This window comes from Carcharodon carcharias, chromosome 3 (assembly GCF_017639515.1).
Source record: "Carcharodon carcharias isolate sCarCar2 chromosome 3, sCarCar2.pri, whole genome shotgun sequence".
In the NCBI taxonomy this organism is placed as follows: domain Eukaryota; kingdom Metazoa; phylum Chordata; class Chondrichthyes; order Lamniformes; family Lamnidae; genus Carcharodon; species Carcharodon carcharias.
The window spans coordinates 110,319,201-110,342,289 of NC_054469.1; positions in this window are offsets into that span (position 1 = coordinate 110,319,201).

Consider the following 23,089-nt stretch of genomic DNA (forward strand, 5'->3'; position numbering starts at 1 on the left):
CAAGGGCTGTTTTTTTGAGGAGAGGCGGGATGATGACAGACTTAAATGAGTGAGGGACAGCATCTCAAAAGAGGGAACCATTTACAATATCAGATAACATGGAGATCAGGAAGGGAAGTTGAGTGGTTTGCAGTTTAGTGGGATTAAGATTGAAGGAGCATGAGGTAGGTCTCATGGACAAGATGAACTCAGGGTAGCATGAGGGGAGATAGGAGAGAAGCTAGAGAAAGTTGTGAATTAAGGGGGTGCATTAGAGGATGTTTGGCCAGGTTGTCAAGTTGAAGGGAGGGAAGTGACAGAGGCAGCTGATCATATTGTCTACATTTTATTAACAAAAAAGTCCATGAGCTCCTCACACTTATTGTTGAAGCTGATGAGGTGATTCATTAATTTTGTTTAGAGATTGAAACCTGCTGCCTTTTTTCCAGTCTGGCTTATATGTGACTCTTGTCTTACACCAAGTGGTTGGCTCGTAAATGCCCACTGATACAGTTGAGTAAACCATTATGTTATATCAAGCTAAATATAGTTCAAGATTAAGGCCCACCACTTTTCATTACAACCAAGGATGGACAATAATTACTGACCTCACCAGGGACACTTAGATATCAAGAATGAAAAAAAAAAATCAGACTAGTCAAACAGCAGTCTGACACAGTCATATTCACAGAAACATACTTTTCAGCTAACATCCCAAACCCCTCCATCGCTGTTCCCAGGTATGTCCTATCTAACAGGCAAGGTAGACTGAGCAGAGGTGGGTGGCACAGTGGTATATTGAGAGGGTGTTGCCCTGGAAGTCCTCAACATTGCTCTGGAACTCTCATGGCATTGGGTCAAACAAGGGCAAAGAAACCTTCTGCTGATTGCCACCTGCCATGCCCACTATCCTCGATCTGATGCATCAGTACTTCTACATATTGAATACCACTTAAAAGAAGTACTGATAGCACAGAATGTACTGGATGTGGATTTTCAGTGCTCATCACCAATACTGGCTTAGTAGCAACACTGCTGACCTAGCTGGCTGAGTACTGAAAGACATATCTGCTAGACTGGGCCTGCAGCATGTGATGAGAGAACCAACAAGAGGGAAAAAATTACTGGACCTCGCCCTTACCAAAATATCTGTCATAGGAGCATCTGGCTATGGCAGTATTGGTAGCAGTGACCACCACACAGTCCTTGTGGAAACCAAGTCCCATCCTCACACTGGAGATGCACTCCATTACATTGTGTGACACTACCATGCTCAATGGAATAGATCCAGAACAGATCTAGCAGCTCAAATATTGGACAGCCATGAGGCCTTGTGGGCCATCAGCAGCATCAGAACTGTATTCAGCCACATCTGTAACCTCATGGCCCACCACTCTACCGTTACCATCAAGCCAGGGGAACAATCGTGGTCTAATGAGGAATGTAAGAGAGCACAGAAAGAGCAGTACCAAGTATCTCTAAAAATAAGCTGCAACACAGCTAAATACTAGAAGCAGCAAGTGAAAGACAGAGCTGAGCAATCCCAACCAATGGATCAGACCAAAACTTTGCAGTCTTGTCACTTCCAGTCGCGGATGGTGCTGGGCAATGAACAATGAATAGAAGGAAGAGATTCCATGAATATCCCCATCCTGAATGATGATGGAGCCTCATATGTGAATGCAAAAAACAAGGCTAAAGTGTTTGCAACAATTTTCAGTCAGAAGTGCCGAGTAGATAATTAATCTCAGCCTCCTCCTGAGGTCTCCACCATCACAGATGCCAGTCTTCAGCTAATTCAATTTATTCCATATGATATCAAGAAAGGGCTGATTGCACTGAATACACCAAAGGCTATGGACCCTGACAATATCCTGGTTGTAGTTTTGAAGACTTGTGCTCTAGAGCTAGCTGTGCCCCTAGCCTGGCCGCTCCAGTGCAGGTACAACACTGGCATCTACCCAGCAATGTAGAAATTTGGCCAGGTATGTCCTGGCCACAAAAAGCAGGACAAATCCAATCCAATCACTTACCACTCTACTCTTGATCATCAGAAAAGTGATGGAGGATGTTGTGTTATCAAACAGCGCTATCAAATGGTACCTACTCACCAATAACTGCTCAATGATACTCAGCTTATGTTCAGCCAGAACCACTTGGCTTCAGATCCTATTACACTCTTGTTCAAAACAAGGACAAAAGAGCTAAATTACAGGGCTGAGGTGAGAATGACTGCCCTTGACATCAAGGTAGCATTTGATCAATTGTGGCATCAATGAACTCGAGTAAAATTAAGGTCAATTGGAATTGGGAGAAATTGTTCTGCTGGCAGGAGTCACACCTAACACAGAGGAAGATGGTTATGGCTGTTGGAGGTGAATCACCTGAGTTCCAGGACATCACTGCAGGAGCTTACTGATAATATGAGTACTATGAAAGATTTATATTATGAGAAAAACACAGTTGCAAAGACATATTGGAACAATGGAATTTACGTTTAAAAAGGAGAAACATGTATAAAGGAGATGAGGTTATGTGTAAGGGACAAGGAATTCTAAGATCTAACACAAGTGTGAAAAGCCTCCAGCCTCTGTGCATCAAGTTGTTGTCTACAGGAACCAAAGTTAAGAAAACTCACTTTGAATATCACTGTCCAGGGTATTGTGTGCTTTGCATGTTGAAAGTTATTTATTTCATTTTATTGTTGTCTTAACGGAGATGTAACTGGGAGTCAGATTAATTGGGGATTTAGGAGTTATTATAGTAGCAATTTGTAGACCTATGTATGTGCTTAAAATATTTTCTTTTATTAATAAATGTTTAACTTAGTTTTGTAAAAACATCTAAGCCTCGGTGGACTTATCATGACTGAATTCAAAGCACGCATCTCAAAATAAAATACAAATTGCAAAACAGTTGTTGGAGCTGTTTCAAGTTTCCCTCTGGGATCTGGGCAGCTTGATATTTACCATCCTGTTTGCTACAACATGCACAAATTGTGGTAACAGATATGAAGAACAATGTTTGAGCCATTGGCCACAACGATGGGTTTTTGTGCCATGTTGCCCACTTGCAGGTGCGTCCTGCCTCATTAGTAATGCATTCACAGGAAACACTCTAGACTGCTGGTGGGTAGTCTCGAATTTGACTGCCATGCCATGACCTTAGCCCTTCTTCATTCCAGATGCCATATTTGAATTGCACTAGAGCGCAGCCTACTTCATTCCTACAGACCAGGACTGCTCCAGTTAACAGATGGCCCGGAAAGCAAAGAAGACAGAAGCCCCAAATTTAGCGACACCTCTCTGGGGGCACCTGCTGGATGCAATGAAAGGCTGCCTTGATGCCCTCTATCCCGGTCTGGCTGCAGGAGGCCCACCCAAGTCACCAATCTGGCCTGGGAGGCGGTGGCTGCTGCAGTCAACACCAACGGAGCACAGAGGAGGTCAGCTATCCAGTGCAAGAAGAGGATGAATATTTTCATCCATTCCACCACGGTAAGTTAACCTCTTCATCACTCTCAACACACACTCGCAAATGCATCACACATCCACAGGATCTCAAACCTCAAAGGACAACACTAATAGCTCTCACACACACCCTCATATCTCTATCAGGCTCATACCCTTTGGAGCTCATGTCCTCATCCCATGGCTCTGCTCACCACACAAACATTCCACACATCCACATTACCTGCCGTGGCATGCATTCTGCATGCACTCTCTCCATCTGTTTTCATTTGGAGAAGCTGTCTCACAACAGGAGGAAGAGGTCTCAGACTGGCAGTGGAGTTGCCCACACTAAGCCCCTCACTCAGTTTGATGAGTGTGCCATCGCACTGACTGGTAAGGATGTGGCCCATTCCTGCAGTGACAGAGGGGGACTGCGTCAGGGGGACTGCGTCCGCATGTGCATGCATGGATGTCTCCATGGGAAGAATGGTGGGTGCCATGGGGACCCTGGTCCAGCAGAACACAGAGGTGTCTGCAGACCTGCACTCCATCATAGTAGCCATGAGTGAGTTCCTGCAGTGGCAACTTAAGGGGAAATGGGGCACCCGAAGGGAGGAGGAATGGCAGCTGGACACCCCTCGGTCATCTACTCAGGAACCCCAGAGGCTGTCCTCTCCCTTAGGCTACTTCGCCTGTGACATCCTCAACCGCATCCTCTGTCATCGCAGAGGGAGCAATTGTCCCAACAGGAGGACAGCCAAAGCAAGCGGGGCCCTCAAGACCTCAGCTGTCCAGAGGACGCATGCCAAAGTCATCAGAGACAACAGGGCCAACCATTGCACAGGCTGTCTCCACCCCTGCTGCGGATGTCAGGGCAGCACCTAGAAGAAGTGGTAGGCCTAGAAAAGTTAAGAAATTCCAATCACAAGTGGTTGCATGGTTGAATACATTTTGTAACTTTATAATCTGAAAATATATTCAATTTCACTGAATAATGTGCAATGTTGTCTTTCAGCTTCACTTACAGACTTCATGAGCCTCTGCACTGCATCCCCCCCAACTAGCAGTTCAGCTGCATGCAGCTTGTCCAGGAGTGAATCTGGAGTGTGTGTGTGGCAGGGCCTTTCAGAGCCTCATGCAAGCACTCTCCCACGCACACGGAGCTTTCATCCATCACACTCATCTCATGTCCTGAGCATTTTCAATGCTGCCTGCTGGGGTTCACTTTCAGTTGTCCATCTGAGCTGACCTGCATCTCTGCCCACCCATTGACTGCACCCCCATACAGCACCTGAGCCCATCCAACATGAGACACCACTCACTATCGATTTGCACAACATGGTAGTCATTAAGCTCTCCCGTCCTTTCTCCTCCCCTAGTCACCCATGTCCTTTCCCTCATCACAGCCCACTCCCCCTCCCACTTCCCCGGCGTCACCTTCCAGCTTCCCACCATTACCTTATGGCCTGAACTCTTTTCCTTCACAAATGTCCAGGTGAACATACACATTCCCTACCTTCCTGAGAATCCCACCCCATCCACATTGGCCGCTCCGACCTCCTCCTTCCCATCCCCAGTGTATGTGTTTGCCTCCGTGCCTTCACCAAGCACCCTCGCTGTCCCTTCTACTGCTACAGTGGCACCCTCACCCTCCCACCCTACCGACTCCCTCTGCCCCCTTTCGCATTCACCATTCCCTCCTACCATGCTCAGCCTGAGTTCACTACCCAGGAGGCAGTCATTGTCTGCAAATTACATGTTCACCCAGGCATTCCCCCCCATTGCCCCGATGTGAAATCACAGCGAGATCATTCAATGGTGGTGGAATGCGAAACCCACTGGAGGCCACTGTAAACCCAATCTGCATCCTGCTAATGGGATTCGAAGTAAAACCCTGACTGGAATCGTGCCCCCCCCTCCCCGCATGCCCGATTTACCGTTACGCCAGGAGGAACACGCCTGGATAAGCAAGGTGTGCAGAAGTCGGGACTTACTATTATGTCCTTGATCAGATCGTGGACATCCGAGAAGATGATGATGCTGGAGGCCTACAGCTACTGGACTCTGGAGGAACATGTGCATCACATGCTGGGTTGACTCTCATGCACATGGCTCTGCCACGAAGCAACTCTCGGAAGGTGGGAGGTCTCCACATAGCAGCTTCGACTTCGTTGAGGCTTCAGAACCTCACAGACTTTGCCCTGGGCTTGCACCATCTTCCATGGTCTCCACTGAGGCTTTGGGCCTACTTTGGAACTTCACAGGCTTTGCCATGGGCTAGTATGGATGGTAGGCGAAGTGGGAGGGTGGGAAAGGAAGGTCTAAGTGTGAGTGGGAGAGGAAGGTGTACCGGGATGGGGGTTTCAGATTGGAAGGAGGGGGAGGAAAAGGGCTTAGGGTGGGGCGCTGCGGTTGGGGGGTGCGCAAAAGTGTCAGGTGGGGGTGATGTTGGGGGGGGGTGGCATGCGGGGAGGGGGGGCACGATTCCAGTCAGGGTTTTACTTCGAATCCCATTAGCAGGATGCAGATTGGGTTTACAGTGGCCTCCAGTGGGTTTTGCGTTCCACCACCATTGAATGATCTCGCTGTGATTTCACATCGGGGTGAAACCAATTTCTGCCCCTTCCACCAAACTCTGCACCCCCCCACCCTCCCCCCCCCCGACTACTATGACATTCACTGCCAATGGGAGCGGCCGATTCTAGCCATGGGATGAATAGCCCAAGGTGTCGACTTGCAAGGTGTACGTATGTAAATATAAATGTATATATATAGCTGATGATCGCACCTGTTGAAATGGAATATATATTTCCACAGTGCATACACATTGATTGTGGTTTTCTGTGATATTTACAAATAGTTGTGAGATTTGGACCTGTATGATATACACACATGATTTAAAAAATTTGCAACAAGCTTTAGATGTATCAATGAGGTAGGCGCTATGGTTCAATTAACTAATCATTCAGTAGAAACCTAGAATTACCTGCTTGAAGGTCAGTAGAAAAGGATATTCATGCTGCCAATTTGCACAACTGATTTATACAACTGGCCAAGATTAATTTCACCACCCCAGTTACCAGGACTAATATTTCTAATCAAATCTCGAGCTGTTGCCACTTATTTTGGACTGCAGCATCTCCTCTATCTTCAGAAGGCTGGTCAAGACATTTATAGGAACTTCAATCAATTCACGAGTCTCCTATAGTTTGTCCCCCTGTAGATCATTGGAAATGGCAACAGCCCAATGGTAGTTATTGTTGGTCAAAAGGAGAGGCAAACTTTTTTTATACATTCACGGGATGTGGGCTTCACTGGCCGGGCCAATATTTATTGCCCATCCCTAGATGCCCTTGAGAAGGTGATGGTGAGCTGTCTTCTTGAACTGCTGCAGCCCATGTGGTGTAGGTACACCCACAGTGCTGTTAGGACAGGAGTTCCAGGATTTTAGCCCAGATTTTAGTGAAGGAATGGTGATATATTTCCAAGTCAGGATGGTGAGTTACTTGGAGGGGAACTTCCAGGTGGTGGTGTTCCCATCTATCTGCTGCTCTTTTCCTTCTAGATAGTAGGATATTAGTGGTCGTGGGTTTGGAAGGTGCTGTCAAAGAAGCCTTGGTGAATTCCTGCAGTACATCTTGTAGATGGTACACAATGCTGCTTCTATGCATTGGTGGTGGAGGGAATGAATGTTTGTGGATGTGATGCCAATCAAGCAGGCTGCTTTGTCCTGGATGGTGTCAAACTTCTTGAGTGTTGTGGGAGATCCACTCATCCAGGCAATTGGAGAGTGTTCGATCACACTCCTGACTTGTACCTTATAGGTGGTGGACTGGTTTTGGGGAATCAGGAGGTGAGTTACTCGCCGCAGGATTCCTAGATCTGACCTGCTCTTGTAGCCACAGTATTTATATGGCTAGTCCAGTTCAGTTTCTGGTCATGGTAACCCCCAGGATGTTGAAAGTGGGGGATTCAGTGACAATAATGCCACTGAATGTCAAGGGATGGTGGTTAGATTCTCTCTTGTTAGAGATTGTCATTGCCCAGCACTTGTGTGGCACGAATGTTACCTGCCACTTGTCAGTTCAAGCCTGAATATTGTTCAGGTTTTGCCGCATTTGGACATGGACTGCTTATCCAAATGCAGCATCCCTGTCTCCTATGATTACAGCATGCCTCCTTCCATTCCATCTCCTCAACTAATACCAGTGCTGGCACCAGAATACCAGCTGAGACAGATTGCCTTGCCCGTGGTCAAGCCCTCAAGATTATAAGATCCTAGATGCTGCCAAACAGAAAAATCTTACAAACACTCAGCTGAACATCAGCAACTTTACATCTTTCATGCTGAAGTCACAGGGAGCACAATGTAGAAGTAACAGGTTTGGGCAAAAAAAATAGGAAAGGCAGCTTGGGCTGATATTTTGGTGATTATTATTTATTCAGGCCAACAATAAACTTTAACAGCCCTATCAGCTCGTGTTGAGCTGTGACTGTGGTATTTGATCGCTACAGGCACCTTGGATTTTAACGCATTATCAGCCAAGTCTGGAGGAGGCTGCCCACTGTCTCCTGATAGGCAGCTTCAAATGTCCCCTAAGAAAGGGGGAAATCACTGTACTGCTGCAGGGTGTAACCCCCATCATGACAGCTGTCTGGAAAACAGTATGAAATGCTGCCAGGAGTCACACACCAACTGGAAGTTAAGGGAGTAAAAGTTTCACAGTTCATGTAGGTGCATGTTGGCAGATATCTTGATTGCTAGATGTGTGTAGTTGATGGCACACTGCACTTACAGGGATGTAAGTGGCTGTAAACCCCATAATCTTTTCTGGCTAACTTCTGGGGTCAGTGGGAAAAAAGATGAATCTACCACGTAGCTGTGGCAAACCGCATACCTGAGCTGTTGAACGCCAGGATCTCTGCAGCCTGACTCAGATTACACCTGTTTCAGCTTCCACCAGGAATGCCTTTGATGTGCTGAAAATTGAGGCTGTGGTCATCTTCACTGCATTGCCAGCTGTGCCAGTGGGCTGACCCTCTTGTTGCAGCATTCTGCAGATTTCTGAGAATATAATCTCCTTCCATACTTCTCCTCACTAAAGTTCAGATAATTCACTCTGGCTGTCTTGACCATTTGAGCAAGATAAGACCATTTAAAAGCAGCCCTCTTCTTTCCTGTACTCTTTGCAGGGCAAAGTGCTGCTCCTGGGGGTGTCTCAACTTTTCAACATTGGTGCTGCACCTGTTCCTCCTCCCTCTACAGTCAATGAGGAGGTGACCAATATCATTATCGCTCTTTAATAAAACAAACACTCTCAGTACTAACATAATGGCTGAACACATTTTCTTTATAAAAAATGTCTTAGAAAAGTCCCTTCAAATCTCGAGGTATGTACCAATAATCTGGGTGTTTTAAACAGCATTGGGAATGATTGTTCCTTACCTATCTGGCTGAGTAATACTGGGTGGGTTCAGCACTGATCGTTCACCACATAAACATTAATAGAAGTGACACTGATATTTATTGACATCATAGGATCCAGATTTACTTATTTCTATGCAGCTCTGGCTGAGGAACCACAATACAGCGATAAGCTTTGCAACTCCATTTTCATTGCACTTGCACCCTGTTCCCACTAGTTGAAAATCAGCTTCACAGTACTTCCACAAAGCAAAATACTGTGGATGCTGAAAATCTGAAATAAAAACCAAAAATGCAGGAAATACCCAGCAGGTCAGGAAGCATCTGTGGAGAGAGAAGGAGAGTTAACGCTTCAAATCTAAGAACTTCCATTGGAACTAAAATATCATTAACCTTTTAACTCTGTTTCTCTTTCCACAGATGCTATCTGACCCATTCAGTATTTCCAGCATTTTCTGTTTTAATTACCACAGTTTTTCCTCTTGGGAAAAGATGGTAAAATTTGAATCCAATAAAAATCTGGAATTAAAAATTTGATGATAACTGCAAAACCATTGCCGATTGTTGCAAAAACCCATCTGGTTCACTAATGTCCTCTAGGGAAGGAAACCTGCCGTCCTTACCTGGTCTGACCTACGTGTGACTCCAGACCCACAGCAATGTGGTTGACTCTTAAATGCCTTCTGAACAAGCGCAATTAGGGATGGACAATAAATGCTAGCCTAGCCAGCGACGCCCACATCCCATGAACGAATAAAAAAAAAGCAGATTATCAGGTTAGGTAAAAAATAATGTTGAAGTTTTGTCAATATTTCTCATTTTTGATTTGTTTTTGTTTTATGACTGACATTTGAGTTAACCAAGTCAATGTATTACACGTAGGGCCTGGATATCCTCACAGCTTTTCGTGCACTAGGTGCCACTTCTGCCCTATTTCCAACATTAAAACTGCTCTCCCAAACTCCTTCATGCTTTTCAAGCCTTCTCACAATCTGTCCATAAATCCCCAATGACCATGTATACATACGTCAAAGTAAGGCCCAGTGGCATGATTTCCTGTACTTGTATTGCTCATGCGCTTTGTGTAAGTTAGATTGAGATGCAGGATGCACAGCAACAGCCTGGATCACGTGATACAGGTGGAAGAATTCCTAGCACTAATACCTGGGATTGAATTTTCACCTTGGCATGCAGGCACACGCTCGAAACACATGAGTGTGAAGTAGCGCACGATGGTGTTGGGCGAGTGTCCTGATGTCATTGCACACTTACGCGATATTTTGGTCTGCAGGCGTGAGCTGGAGTTGGCAGCGCGCTGGACAACAATTAAGAGGGCTGTTCAGCACATTAACCGATTAATTAAATAAAATTTTTCCCTGCCCGTCCAACCTTACGGTTGGCTGGCAAGTGAATAGGCCAAGCGGCCATTTGATTTTTGAGGAAACCTCATCCACGGGTGGGATGGTGTTCCTGATGTTAATGAAATATAAAATAAAAGTTTTCAGAACTCATTTGCAACATGTCTCTGCTCATGTGACAGAGCTTTAATGTGGAAAATATTCAGCTCCCTGAGGCAGCTCTGTGCCTTCAGAGAGCTTTCTGGGAGTGTACCTGAGCACAAGTGCAATATTCCATGCTCATGTTCCTCTCTAACCCAGGTAATGTTGAGCATTTCAGCGTGTAATTCCTGCTGCCAGCCAGTGTGAAATCGCAGTTGGGCCCCGATTGCGGGAGGTAGGCTGTTGCATTTTTATAATCTATATGCTCAAGTGCCTGATTGTGATGCTTGGACATGTTTGTCCTGATTTTAAAAACATCATTTACTACAAAAGGCACCAGAGCAATTCTTATCTGTGTGGTCTTCTCTCCTGTGAAACCATGCCTACCTTTCATTTTGGAGTCATGTACTTTTTCCCCACTTTCAAATAAAGGGGTGTTCCCTCAAGCAAATACCTATTCTAGCACATAACCACACAACAGCCCTCTTTTGGCCCTTCACTATTAATTGGCTGAGTGAGCAGCACACATGTTCACCTTGTGCTGTATGACTCTAGCTTCCATCACTAACAAAGTATCATGCCCAGCTTTTCAGGGTGTGTTGGGAAGAAAAAGAGGGTGGCCTGAATTTTCAGCTTGGCGGGCAGGTGCAATCGACGGGCCCAGGAGCGGTTGGGAACAGATCGTCGACCGCGATGTGTGCACTGAAAAGCTCAAGGCTGCCAGGGTGGGGGGAGGGAGGAGGGCAGTCAATGTCGTCAATGTGCGGGTGGGCGACAGAAAGCTTCCTGAAGGCAGAGAGCTGTCTCATGGAGCTGAAGGCCCAAAACCCAGGAAATAAAGTTTTCAAAATCAGGAAAAAAATGTGTAAGCATCACAATCAGGCACCTACACATATAGGTTATAAAAATGCTGTCCACAGATTTCTGTTTTTATTTAATAACGGAAACCTCGACCCGCCTTTGGATGAGGTTTGCTGAAAAATGTAAAGGCCGCCTGGCAGATTCACCCGTCCGCCAACCGCAAGTTTGGACGGGCTACGTAAAATGACAGACGGTTGTGCTGTTAATGGCCTTAATTGCCCTCTTACTTGTTGTCAGGTGCGCTCCTGACTTTTACGCATGCCTGAACAACCGAAATATCCCGCCAGCGCAGGATGCAGGATGAATGGGCAATCTGCAACATGTCCCTTATATGCAATTATCATTGGCTCCATAAAGCAGCCACATGAAGAGGAAAAGGGTCTTTAACATGGTCATTTTCTTTACTTTTGTTTCAATTTTCAAGATCTATTTCAATTAATGTTCTATTTACTTAAGCTGAAGACATTATTTGAAGATTATTAATTTTGAAAACCTCAGTTTCATCTTGTGTAGATGCTATTATGCAGGATTCTTTAATTTTGTTCTCTAATATTACACAAGAATAGCAGTGACTAGATCTGACAATGGCTAATGAAGTATTGAGTGGCCACCATTCATTGGTCCGTGATATTACCTATACAAGCAGTTAGCAGCAAGGATTTATTCACCTGTGTCTTAATCACCAAATTCACACAATTCCATTTGGTGTCAATGTCAGGTTAAACAGAGCTGACACATTCTTAAATATGGGGTATTCTGGGAAGGAATGTAGGCACCAGTGAGTGTCTGTCTGCCTGTTGTAAGCTTAATACTCAGTGGCAGGCATTTTAACATCAATTATTCAATTTGTCTCTTCAAGCCAACATGCCAGGCCACACAAACGGCTGCTCAGCTTTTTTTGCATGTCTACCGCTTGTGCAAAGGAGCAATTAAGTTTTTTGTTTCCTTGATCTTTAATTCTAAGATTCAATGGCTTCAAACAACAGCAGTATATATGCTCTGTTAATGCAGGAGAATGTGGTAAAGCTGAGATAATAAGGTAATCAAGATAGCAAAGAGGTGATGGGTAGAGTGGATGGAATCAATATGACAAATCTGATCCGGAAGAGAAAACAAACCTACAAGCAAAAATTGAAAACATTTAACAACTTTTAGATTAATAGGATGCTTTTTCCAATCTCTAATTATAGTATCATAGCATGATTATGGCACAGAGGAGGCCATTTGGCCCATCATGTCTGTGGCGGTTTCCTGCAGGAACAAGTTAGCTAGTACCATTCCCAAGCCCTCCCCCTGTAGCCCTGCAGTTTTTCCCATCAGGTGTTTAGCCAACTCCTTTTTGAAAGCTGTGATTGAATCCTCCTCGACCACATTCTCAGGCAGTACATTTCAGATCCTAACCATCTGCTGCACAAGAAATGTCACTTTTTGTTCATTTATCAATTGCTTTACACCTATTTCCTCTAGCTTTTGACCTTTCCGCCACTGGGAACAGTAGCTCTTTTTCTTCTCTGTCTTGAACCTTCGTGATTTTGAACAACTGTCAAATCAGCTCTCAATCTTCTTTTCTTAAGGAGACAACCCAAGCTTCTCTGATCTATCCATGTAACAGGAAGCCTCTTATGACTGGCATCATTTCTGTAAATCTTCTCTGCACCTTCTCTAAAGCCTTTGCATCATTTGTAAAGTACAGTACCCAGAATTGAACACAATATTACAGTTGAAGCTAAATCAGTGCTTTTATCATTATTTCTTTGCATTTTTACTCTATGCCCCGTTGTTTATAAAGCTCAGGTACCTTTTTAATCACTTTCTCAACCTGCTCTGTCACCTTCAATGGTTTGTACACATATACCCCCAGGTCTCTCTGCTCCTGCACACCCTTTAGAATTGTCTCTTTTGTTTTATATTGCCTCTCCTTGTTCTTCCTACCATTAAATTTCTGCATTAAACTGCATCTCCCAAGTGTCCACACCTTCCACCAGCCAATGTGCTCTTGAAGTCTGGCACTATCCTCCTCACAGTTCATGATACTTCCAAGTTTTGTGTCATCTGCAAATTTTGTATTACTTTTGAAATTTAAATGAAGGATATTGAAAAGGAAAAATAAACATACTTGTTATACCAAAGATGATTTCATAGAATAAAAATACTAGTGTACTAACAGTTGAATTGCTAGATTAATTCACTATGATATGGTTAAATGTATTCTACATCTAAGACTCCAGAGCTAAAATTTGTAAATGCTAGAATCAGTTGTCAAAACATCACCAATGTGACAGAGTTGATGCAATGAAAGTTAGCAGCTTAGTAAGAATGGAAAATATTAAGCAAGAGAAAAACATTCAGCCTCCTTCTTTTCAAAGGCCATTTACAATTGATCCTGTCACAGACCCTACTGAAACAATGCCTTGAAATTTGGCTTTGTGAATGTTAGTCTAAGAAAACCTTCTGCATTTATATGAAATTCCTTTGTCAATTTTCTTTAATAGAGCCACTAGTTAATTTATTTTAAAGGGTTTAACTGTTAAAAATAGTTAAATGTGTTTAGTACTACAAGGTCAAAGGTGTTAATTTCAAGGCGTGTATCTCTGTAAAATTCTCCCCAGTCCTGTGGGTGTTTCAGCAAAATTCAAGAATCCAGTATTAAACTCTTGGCAAACCTGCAAATTTATTTCCAGGTTTTGATATTCACAAGTCCCAGCAGCAACAAGATAGTTCTCTGGATTCTCTAACTTTATCCTTACAATTTTTTAAACCCCATTCGCATTTGAGAGAAGCTGCATTAAACTTTCAAACACTTTGAAAGAATTCTGTGAAAGAATCATTTAGGTGCCACTTACATCTTGAAGCGGTTTCTATTTTCAGTGCAATTAATCATTAAACTACCATTAAAGGTGCTTATGAGATTCTGTCCTATAAGTGGGTTTGTACTAATGTTGATCGTAATTAATCAAAGGCTTTGAGGACATCCTGGGAATTGCAGTTCAAACATGAAATGTTATAATATCGCAACTTATTTCCAATGCCATAAGTTTAATATTTTCCAGTTTAAATGCTTCATGTTGGTTTACATTTTGTTTTCAATTTAACTAAATATTATGGGGGTTATCATCCAGGTTGGGGAAAGCCTGAACACTTCTTGAACATTTTCTATTAATTTTGAGCAATAATGGAATGCCGTTCTCCTCTGAATCATTTGCAATGATGACAAGGAAACTTCCCATCGTGAAAAGTAAGCTATTCAGCAATTAAGAATGTCTACTTTAAATTCAGGAAATGACTTATTTGCTCAAGGAAATGATTTACTCAGGACAGGCAGTAAACAGACAGAAGTGTTCCCATCTAACAGAAGCCTAAGTGCTCCACATAAATTCTCAGCATTGACTTTTCATATACTTGTGAAGTGAGTCATAGAATTACAAAGTATATTTCTAAACACTAAAAGGCATGGCCGCCCCACTACTGAAAATTATTGATGTAGTTGCCAAAAAATATCAATAAGCTTTCCAAAATAGCGCAAGTGCTTGACTGCTACAAGCAGTGATTTATTGCAGAGCATCTGACAATAAGATTGATTTTAGCAATAGGAGAAAGAGCCAGAATCCAACATAGATGTGTGAAAGAAAACTCTTTATATAGGCAAAAGAAAGGAACCACCTGGCTTATGCAACTCAGCATGTCACCATAGAGTCTATTTATTCACATATAAAGGAGCTCTGTGACACTCTGGGCTGTATTTTGAGGCAAGGCGGCAGGTTCCAGCAGTAGGACTGGAAGCACTTGTGGCAACGTCAGCTGCCACCATGGCAGGTGCTGGCATCATATTTAAAGGACTGCCTGCCCTGCATTCATTGATGACTGCTTTTAGAGCCACTGCCTGCCAGCCTGATTGTCCTCAGCCTGCCTGACTGTCTTACTGTCCTCAGCTTGTCTGCCTGACTGTCTTCAGGGAGTCTCTGTCTGCCTGGCTGACTGCTACGAAGGAGCTGAAGGGAAACCTGTAGCCACACAGACAGACGGAAGACCCAGGGTGACTCCAAGGTTCAGTTATGCCTCCCTCCTCCAGGCTGCAAGGGCAAGGTGGGAAGTTCTCTTCCTCAGAGAGGAAACTGGCCCTCTTGACCAAGTGAGACTGAGATCCACAGAGGAGGTGAGCAGCTGTGGGATCCCCATGAGAACCTGCCGCAAGTGTGCCAATGACCTTATTTGGTCTGCCAAGTTGAGTACTCCATGGGCAGTTTATTGAGGTCTTTGGGTGGGCATGGTTGGTGGGCCCAGGAGCGGCCGGGAAACGGTCCACCACCCACAATTGGCCTCTGACCGCGATTTCATGCTAGCAAGCCAATTAAGGGCCCCCCACCCCCGACCCCACCAAAGTGTGAAATGCAGCTCTGCACTAGTTGGGAAGGGCTGAGCGGGGATGAGTGCCTGTTGGCCGCCGGGTCCAGTAGTGACCCGGCAGCCGATTTAAAAATGGCCCACCCAGCCCTGGAAGGCTGCCACAGAAGAAGGTCTGTTGTGCATTAGCAAACTCAAGTGATGGAGTTGAGTGCGCCTGGAGAAGCCAGGTGGGAGGAGAGGTCAGATGGGCGCTCCAAACCTGCTTTTCGGATGAGTGCCTCACAGTCCTGCTGGAGGAGGTGGCTGCCAGAAGGGGCACCCTTGTCCCTAGAGATGGGAGGAGGTCAACTGCACCCCAGAAAGAGGGCATGGGAGGAGGTGGCAGTGCTAGTGAGCAGCCATGACGTGTTGTGGAGCACATGGGTGCAGTGCCAGATGCGCTTCAATGACCTACTGCACTCAGGAGGGGTGAGTACCGTGCTAGCATGGGTCAGTGTGCAGAAGTGTTAAGGTGTGGCCAACCCCCATGGACCTCGGGGGTGCTAGAATCTGAGTGCCAACTGTAAATGACTGCTGAGCCCTGGCTGCTTGGCCTGGCTGCCTTGCAGCTTGTGGGACATGACTCGGATGTGCTCTGTGAGGTGGTCCTCAGTTGGGGTTGGCCAGGCTGCAATGGTGCTGCGGGTAAAGAGTAGACTAATCAATGCTTCCTTGTCCTTTCAGGAGAAGACAAGCCATTACAAGCAGAGAGGGCATGTAAAGGCAAAGGCCCGCCCAACCTCTGTAGTTTCAAACAGGATGCCCTCCATCTCGAGAGCCGGCATGCTCTCCATGCAACCGGGCATTGAGAGGTAAGGGTCCCAAACCAGAGGTGAGAGTTTTGGATTGTGCAACTATTCTAGAGTAGTCTTCTCATTGGTGGGAGCCTCGAACCTGGAGTCCCCATTGATCATTGAAAGATGATGGCACCATGATGCTGATCTCCATTGTCTTACCAGGGTGCCTGGCATGCACAGTGACAGAGCAATGACTTTAACTAATGACATGTCCTGGTTCTCCCTTTTAGATTTGCCAGCAGGCATCTGATCTACAGATACTGAAGGCCCACCCCTGATGCCGGAGGACCACTGAGCTTCACTTGCACCCCTTCTCTGAAGCAGGCACCAGAGCAGATCCTAGCTCCTCGGTGGGCATTAGATTGGCAGCTAGAATGTTGGTGCAGATTGGTGAGGTCACTTCACACTCGCTTTAGGTGCAGGCGGAGACAGAGGCTGGCCAGGGTGCCGGCAGTCAGGGGACTGCTGGGGACCAGGACAATTCTCAGTCGAAGGCAGATGGCGTGCCTCTGGAGTGGTCCATTAGGTGGCAAATGCTGGATGTCCAGCGAGATGTGCGGAAGGATCTGGCGGAGATCTATGAGGGTATGCATGCCATGGTCTCCATTGTGGAGGAGGCCCTGCGGAGCGTGAGCACTCCTCCATTGAGAGAGTTGTGACTCTCATGGAGAGGAAGCTGCAGGGACAGAATGAAGGGCTCCTGGGGTTGCACTCGGACCTGGAAGCCCTCATATAGGAACTAACCTTAGGTGATCAGTGCCAGTGTGGGAGATGAATGTGGCACCCAGTATCTCAGCTAGGTGCTCATCCATCAGTGGTGAGCAGGGAGGTCCAGAAGAGGTGGCTCATGAACCTCTCCATCTTCCAAGAACAGAGGCAAAGCAAAGGTACAACAGGAGCCATGCCTCCACAAGGACGGTGGTAGGGAGGACTATAGGCCTTCTCAAGATGCACTTCTGATGCTTGGACCGTTCAGGGGGTGCACTACAATACCTCTCAGAGTGGGTGTCACTGATCATGGTTGTATGCTGCGCTCTCCACGATCTGGCACTGGCAAGGGGGGAGCCACTGTAGGAAGAGGATGTTGACGAAGCTGCACAGGTCACAGAGGATGAGTCCAGTAGGAGTCAGAAGAGGAGCACAGTGAAGAGAACACTGAGGGTGTGGAGGCAGACCTCAGTAACCTCCAGGGATGCAGGGATACCAGGGACACATTGATCCAACGGTCCTTCATCCAGGCTACTGAAGGCTTCAACGTCATTCCAGGGCTGCAGCCTCCATCCTGGATGTCTGAAATGACCCTTTCATTTGAACCCAAAGTCTACTCAGTGTTGTGCAATAAAGTTTAGAGCCACTCACATCTAGCATTATATACTGTTGTACCCTGCACCAAGAAAATAAAAAGGTGACGCTTACTCAGGCCATTAGGACAAAAACAATATTTATCTAATTTTGACAATCCAAAAAAATTTACATAACCTTCTCTGGTCTTCATTCCAAGAACAGTAAAGATAAACCAAACATAAATTAACAGAAAATCACCTGTGAACTGTCCCTCTTGTGCTCATGGTGCCTTTAACTTATGTTTCCGAGTGCTACATCTTGGTGCCCACCCATACCATCCCTCGCTGGCACCGGCATTGGAGACAGCCTGCTAACTCTGCTGTCTTGTTGGCCTTGATGACCTTGGCGGCCATCCTCTGACCTGTGGAGCCTGTGCTGGCCCCGCCTGGGAGGGAGTGGCCAGTCCAATGGCTGGCATCTCCTAGTAATCGCAGTCTCATCAAATGCAACGGTCACTGGCAGGGGGGTAGAAGAGTTGGTGCCATTATCCAGAGCGCTCTGGGAGGAGCCCACAGAGATGACAAACAGCTCGTGCACCAACGTGAGGTTGCTCTGGACCTCCCTGCTCACTACTGATGGATGGGCACCTAGCTGAGATATTGGGTGCCTCATCCATCTCCCACACTGGCACTGATCACCTGAGATTAGTTCCTATATGAAGGCTTCCAGGTCCGAGTGCAACCCCAGGAGCACTTCATTCTGTCCCTGTAGCTTCCTCTCCATGAGAGTCACAACTCTCTCAATGGAGGAGGCAGTGCGCTCAGCCATACTTCATTATGAAATCAATGGCCCATAACTCCCGAGCTCTCCAGTGTCAGATTTGGGGGTTACCCCAAAGCTGCACTGGGGAATCCCTCTGGGAAGTTCCCGTTAAGGGTTTGCATGGAAAATGCCCAGAACTGCACACTTCCTCTGGACAATTGAATTGGGAAGCATCCGAAAATGCGGTTTGAATCGCAAACTTCAGATTGTTCTGCCAGGGTTATAGCAATAGTTACTCAGGAAATGTTAGAAGAATTAAAACTTCTAACTTCTAAATAATTTTTGTAAAGACACCGGCCCCCACCAGGGGATTATCCCCACAGCCCCCAGGTTCCACCCTGCACCCCCTAACCTCCAACACCCCCACCGCACCCCCTGACCTCCACCGCCCCCAACCCTCCAACCTCTGAACCCCCATCCTCTCGACATCTGAAACCCACCACCTCCGATCCCCCACCGTCCGACCTCCAGCTCCCCCACCTCTGACCTCCAACACCCCCAACCCTCGACCTCCAACACCCCCAACCCTCCGACCGATGAACCCCCACCTCGCCCTCCGAAATCTTCCACCTCCGATTCCCCACACCCCAGCCTCCGATCCCTCACCCCTGACCTCCAACAGCTCCAAACCCCCCAACCTCCAACACCCCCCACCCGACCCCCCAAACCCCCGACCACCAACAGCTCCAAACCCCCGACCTCCAACACCCTCACCCCGACACACCCCTACCCCCGATTCCCCAAACCCCCGACCTCCAACACCCCCTGCCCTGACCTCCGACACCCCCCCCACCCCGATTCCCCAACCCCCCGACCTCTAATACCCCCACCCCGACCACCGACAGCCCCCACCTCACCCCGACATCCAACACCCCTATCTCCGCTGGATCTCGGACCCACCGTCCCCACAGTCTCCCGACCCCTCCCATCTCCACCTACCTCCCAGACCCTCAGCTGACCTTCGCCTCTGACCTTGGACCTCCCCTGACTGCTCCTCACTGACTTGCGACTCCACACTCCTGACCTTGGACACCCCCAGAACCTCCCTGGACCTCTGATTCCCACCTATTCCCCCAGACCTTGGGCCCCTCACCATGACCCCTGGACCTCAGATCCCCTCCCTCCCTATGATTCTCGGACCTTGGACCCATCCCTGCACCTCTGACCCAACTCCCACCATGAGCCCCCTAGACTTCTGACTGACTTTGGACACCCCAAACCCCCGCCGTACCTCAAACCCACCATGCCCACAGACCTCCGACACTGCCTCCCACCATTGGACCTCCAACCAAACCCCCACCCCCACCCCCACGGATCTCTGAACCCGCCAACCCCCCCACCCTCCCTCCCAAACTGCACCTGGATTCCTCCACCCCGCAAGTCATAACCACTTACCTTAGTCACTTATATTCTCCCTGGCCTGTCAATTTCATTGGGCTCTTTAAACTTACCTGCTTCACAGCAGCCGTAAAAAAGGGGGAATGGCCTCCTTAAATCCACCGGAGCTGCACTTTGCTGGGGCCTGCGAGGAGCCTTTCGATGCAGGCCCCAAACAGCTCCGCCAAACGGAAGTACCAATGTAATTTTCAAGACCAGGTATGGGTGCATTTATTTCTTCTAATCCCTGTGGGCCATCTCGATCCGATACTAGTTATGGCCCTATATGTACTAAAAAGCCTCAAATGTAGGAATGGTATATTAGTTTGTAATTTTAATATAAATTTCATTCAATATTCCTCCTTTTAAAATCCCATCCACCACTTACCTGTTTCCTGCTGAATTTGTCTATTTATATCCCTACGTGGTTGTCACATGTTTCCAAGTTTTTAATTTGATTAGTCTACATATGAATTTTTCAATGTAGATCACACTGAAATACGGCCTTTGGGCTGCGAATTTTTTGAATAAAATATTATTATTATTACAAGGCACAAGTCAGGAGTGTGGTGGAATACTCTCCACTTAACTGCATGTGCACAACTCCAACAACACTTAGGATGCTCAACACTATCTAGAACAATGCAGCCTGCTTGATTGGTAACCCATCCAGCACCTTAAACATTCACTCTTTCCACCATCAACACACAGTGGCAGCAATGTGTACCAAGTACAAGATGCATTGCAGCAACTCACCAAGGCTTCCTGGGGGTTACTATTGACCAGAAACTGAACTGGACTAGCCATATAAATACTGTGGCTATAAGAGCTGGCCAGAGGTTAGGAATCCTGCAGCGAGTAACTCACCTCCTGACTCCCAAAGCCTGTCCACCATCTATGAGGCACAAGTCAGGAGTGAGATGGGATATTCCCCACTTGTCTGGTTGACTGCATCTCCCACAACACTCAAGAAGCTTGACACCGTCCGGGACAAAGCAGCCCGCAAGTTTGGTCCCACATCCACGAACATTCACTCCCTCCACCACCGACAGCAATGTGTACTGTCTACAAGGTGCGCTGCAGGAATTCACCAAGGCTTCTTAGACAGCACTGTCCAAACCCACAACCATTACCATCTGGAAGGACAAGGGCAGCAAATAGATTGGAACACCACCACCTGCTAGTTCCTCTCCAAGCCACACACCATCCTGACTTGGAACTATATCCGTTCCTTCACTGTCACTGGGTCAAAATCCTGGAACTCCCTCCTGAACAGCACTATGGGTATACCTGCAGCACATGGACTGCAGTACTTCAAGAAGATGTCTCACCACTACCTTCTCAAGGGCAATTAGGGATGGATAATAAATGTTGGCCTACCTAGTGACATCCACATCCCATGAAAGAATTTAAAAAATGATGGGAGTTTACAGAGAGAAACAGGAGCAATGTGCATGTGGATTTGCCACCGTAGCAGACTGCCCCAGGTTGAAGGGTGCTGTCAACTACATACACCTGGCTTTCTGGGTGCTGCACTTCAACTGCCGAGGTTACCACTTGAATGTGAAGTTGATGTATAACCACCATGCTGGTGAATGCCTGCTATCATGGCAGAGGTCATGATGCATTTAAACTTATGCGAGTGATGGTTCCATCAGTTTTTCAGTCACCACGTCAAACCAGAGGGGTGGTTGCTTGGCGACAAGGGCTAACTGCTCACAGATGGCTGATGACCCCCCCACAGCTGCAACCCAACCACACATGGCCGGCATTTACATAAAGAAAGCCAAGTTGTCATGAGGCAAGTCATCAAGCAGATGTTTGGAGTGAGGATGGTTCCACTGTCAGACTACTCTGGAGGAGCTTGCCAGTGCTTGCAAGAGTGGTTGTTCTAATTCCTGGTGGTTGTGTGTATCCTTAGCACTTGGCACCAAGGATTTGGTGATCACCTAAGGAGCAGGAGACAAAAAAGGAGGAAGAGCAGTGGGAGGAGGAAGAAAGGAGGAGGCAGTTGCTACTACCTTGTTCTGGATGGGCTGTTCATGAGTGCCTCATTTGTCTATTGTTCTCAAATCTCCATTGTTCAACACATTACCATCCCTCAGTTACCAAGCATCACAACATCCTCTTGGCACAATCCTGAAATAAAAGCTATCACAAAAGAACTATTCCACATCAACTTTATCCAACAAAATGTCTAATATTCCATAAAAAACTCAACTAATTGTCCTTGTATATTCCCTCACTGCCTGTCTTGTGGGTGTCTTTGCCTGATATCAACTCCTATGCAGTACTATCCCAGTGGCTGCAGCATGACTGCTGGAAGGCTGTGACTTGCAGTGGGGGAAACTGCAGATGTCTTGCAGGTTATTGTCAAGTAGCTCTGGACTTAGAAGGCTTGGCTCCAGACTACATCACCATGGCATGGATGTTAACAGTTGGGCTGGCTAGCTGACACACAACAAGGGCACTGGCGGAATGGGAGTGCATCAGCAATCTATGTAATCAGCTGGAGCACAGATTACTGAACACCATGAGTCTCTGAAAGCCCTTTTGACCACTGGCATTTGCAGCCAGGATGGCATTCGTTCGAGTCTCCTTGGTAAAAGTCTGAGATTTCATGATCTCTGTCTGAGCCTCCACTGCCTTACTCAGAAGTTCAGTGGCTTCTGTTTGAGCTGCAATGGAAACTGAGACATCAGCCATCAGCCACTGCATCATGGTCAGATCCTCCTGGATTTCTCCACCACTTCCACGTTGGAAAGGAAGGGCTCCAAGATTTGTGCAAAGCCCTGTGTCAAGATGAGGCCAGACTCCTCCATGTTCCTTGATAGTGACAGCAGTCTTTCAAAGAATTTGCAGAGCTAACCTACCACCTCACTCTCCAAAGATCTGGTACTCATGTGTCCCTTTCCTCCTGGTCTGGCTGCAATCCATATCTCTGGTGACTCACCAATTCCCGTCTCCAAACAACCCTCTGAAATTTGCATAGTGCCAGAATCTGAGATGCTGGTTGCAAATATGAGATCAAGTGGTGTTTCTTCTTCATCAATCTCTTCTCAGACTTCAGCTTTCTCCACCGCTGCATGGCCAGTTTGCAGCTGCTGGGTATCTAAAAGAAAAAGGCTCAAGTGTGGTATTAGGATGAGGGAGGGGGAAAGCAAGCAGTACGTGATGACATGACCTGCAGATTGTAAACCATAGCAGATT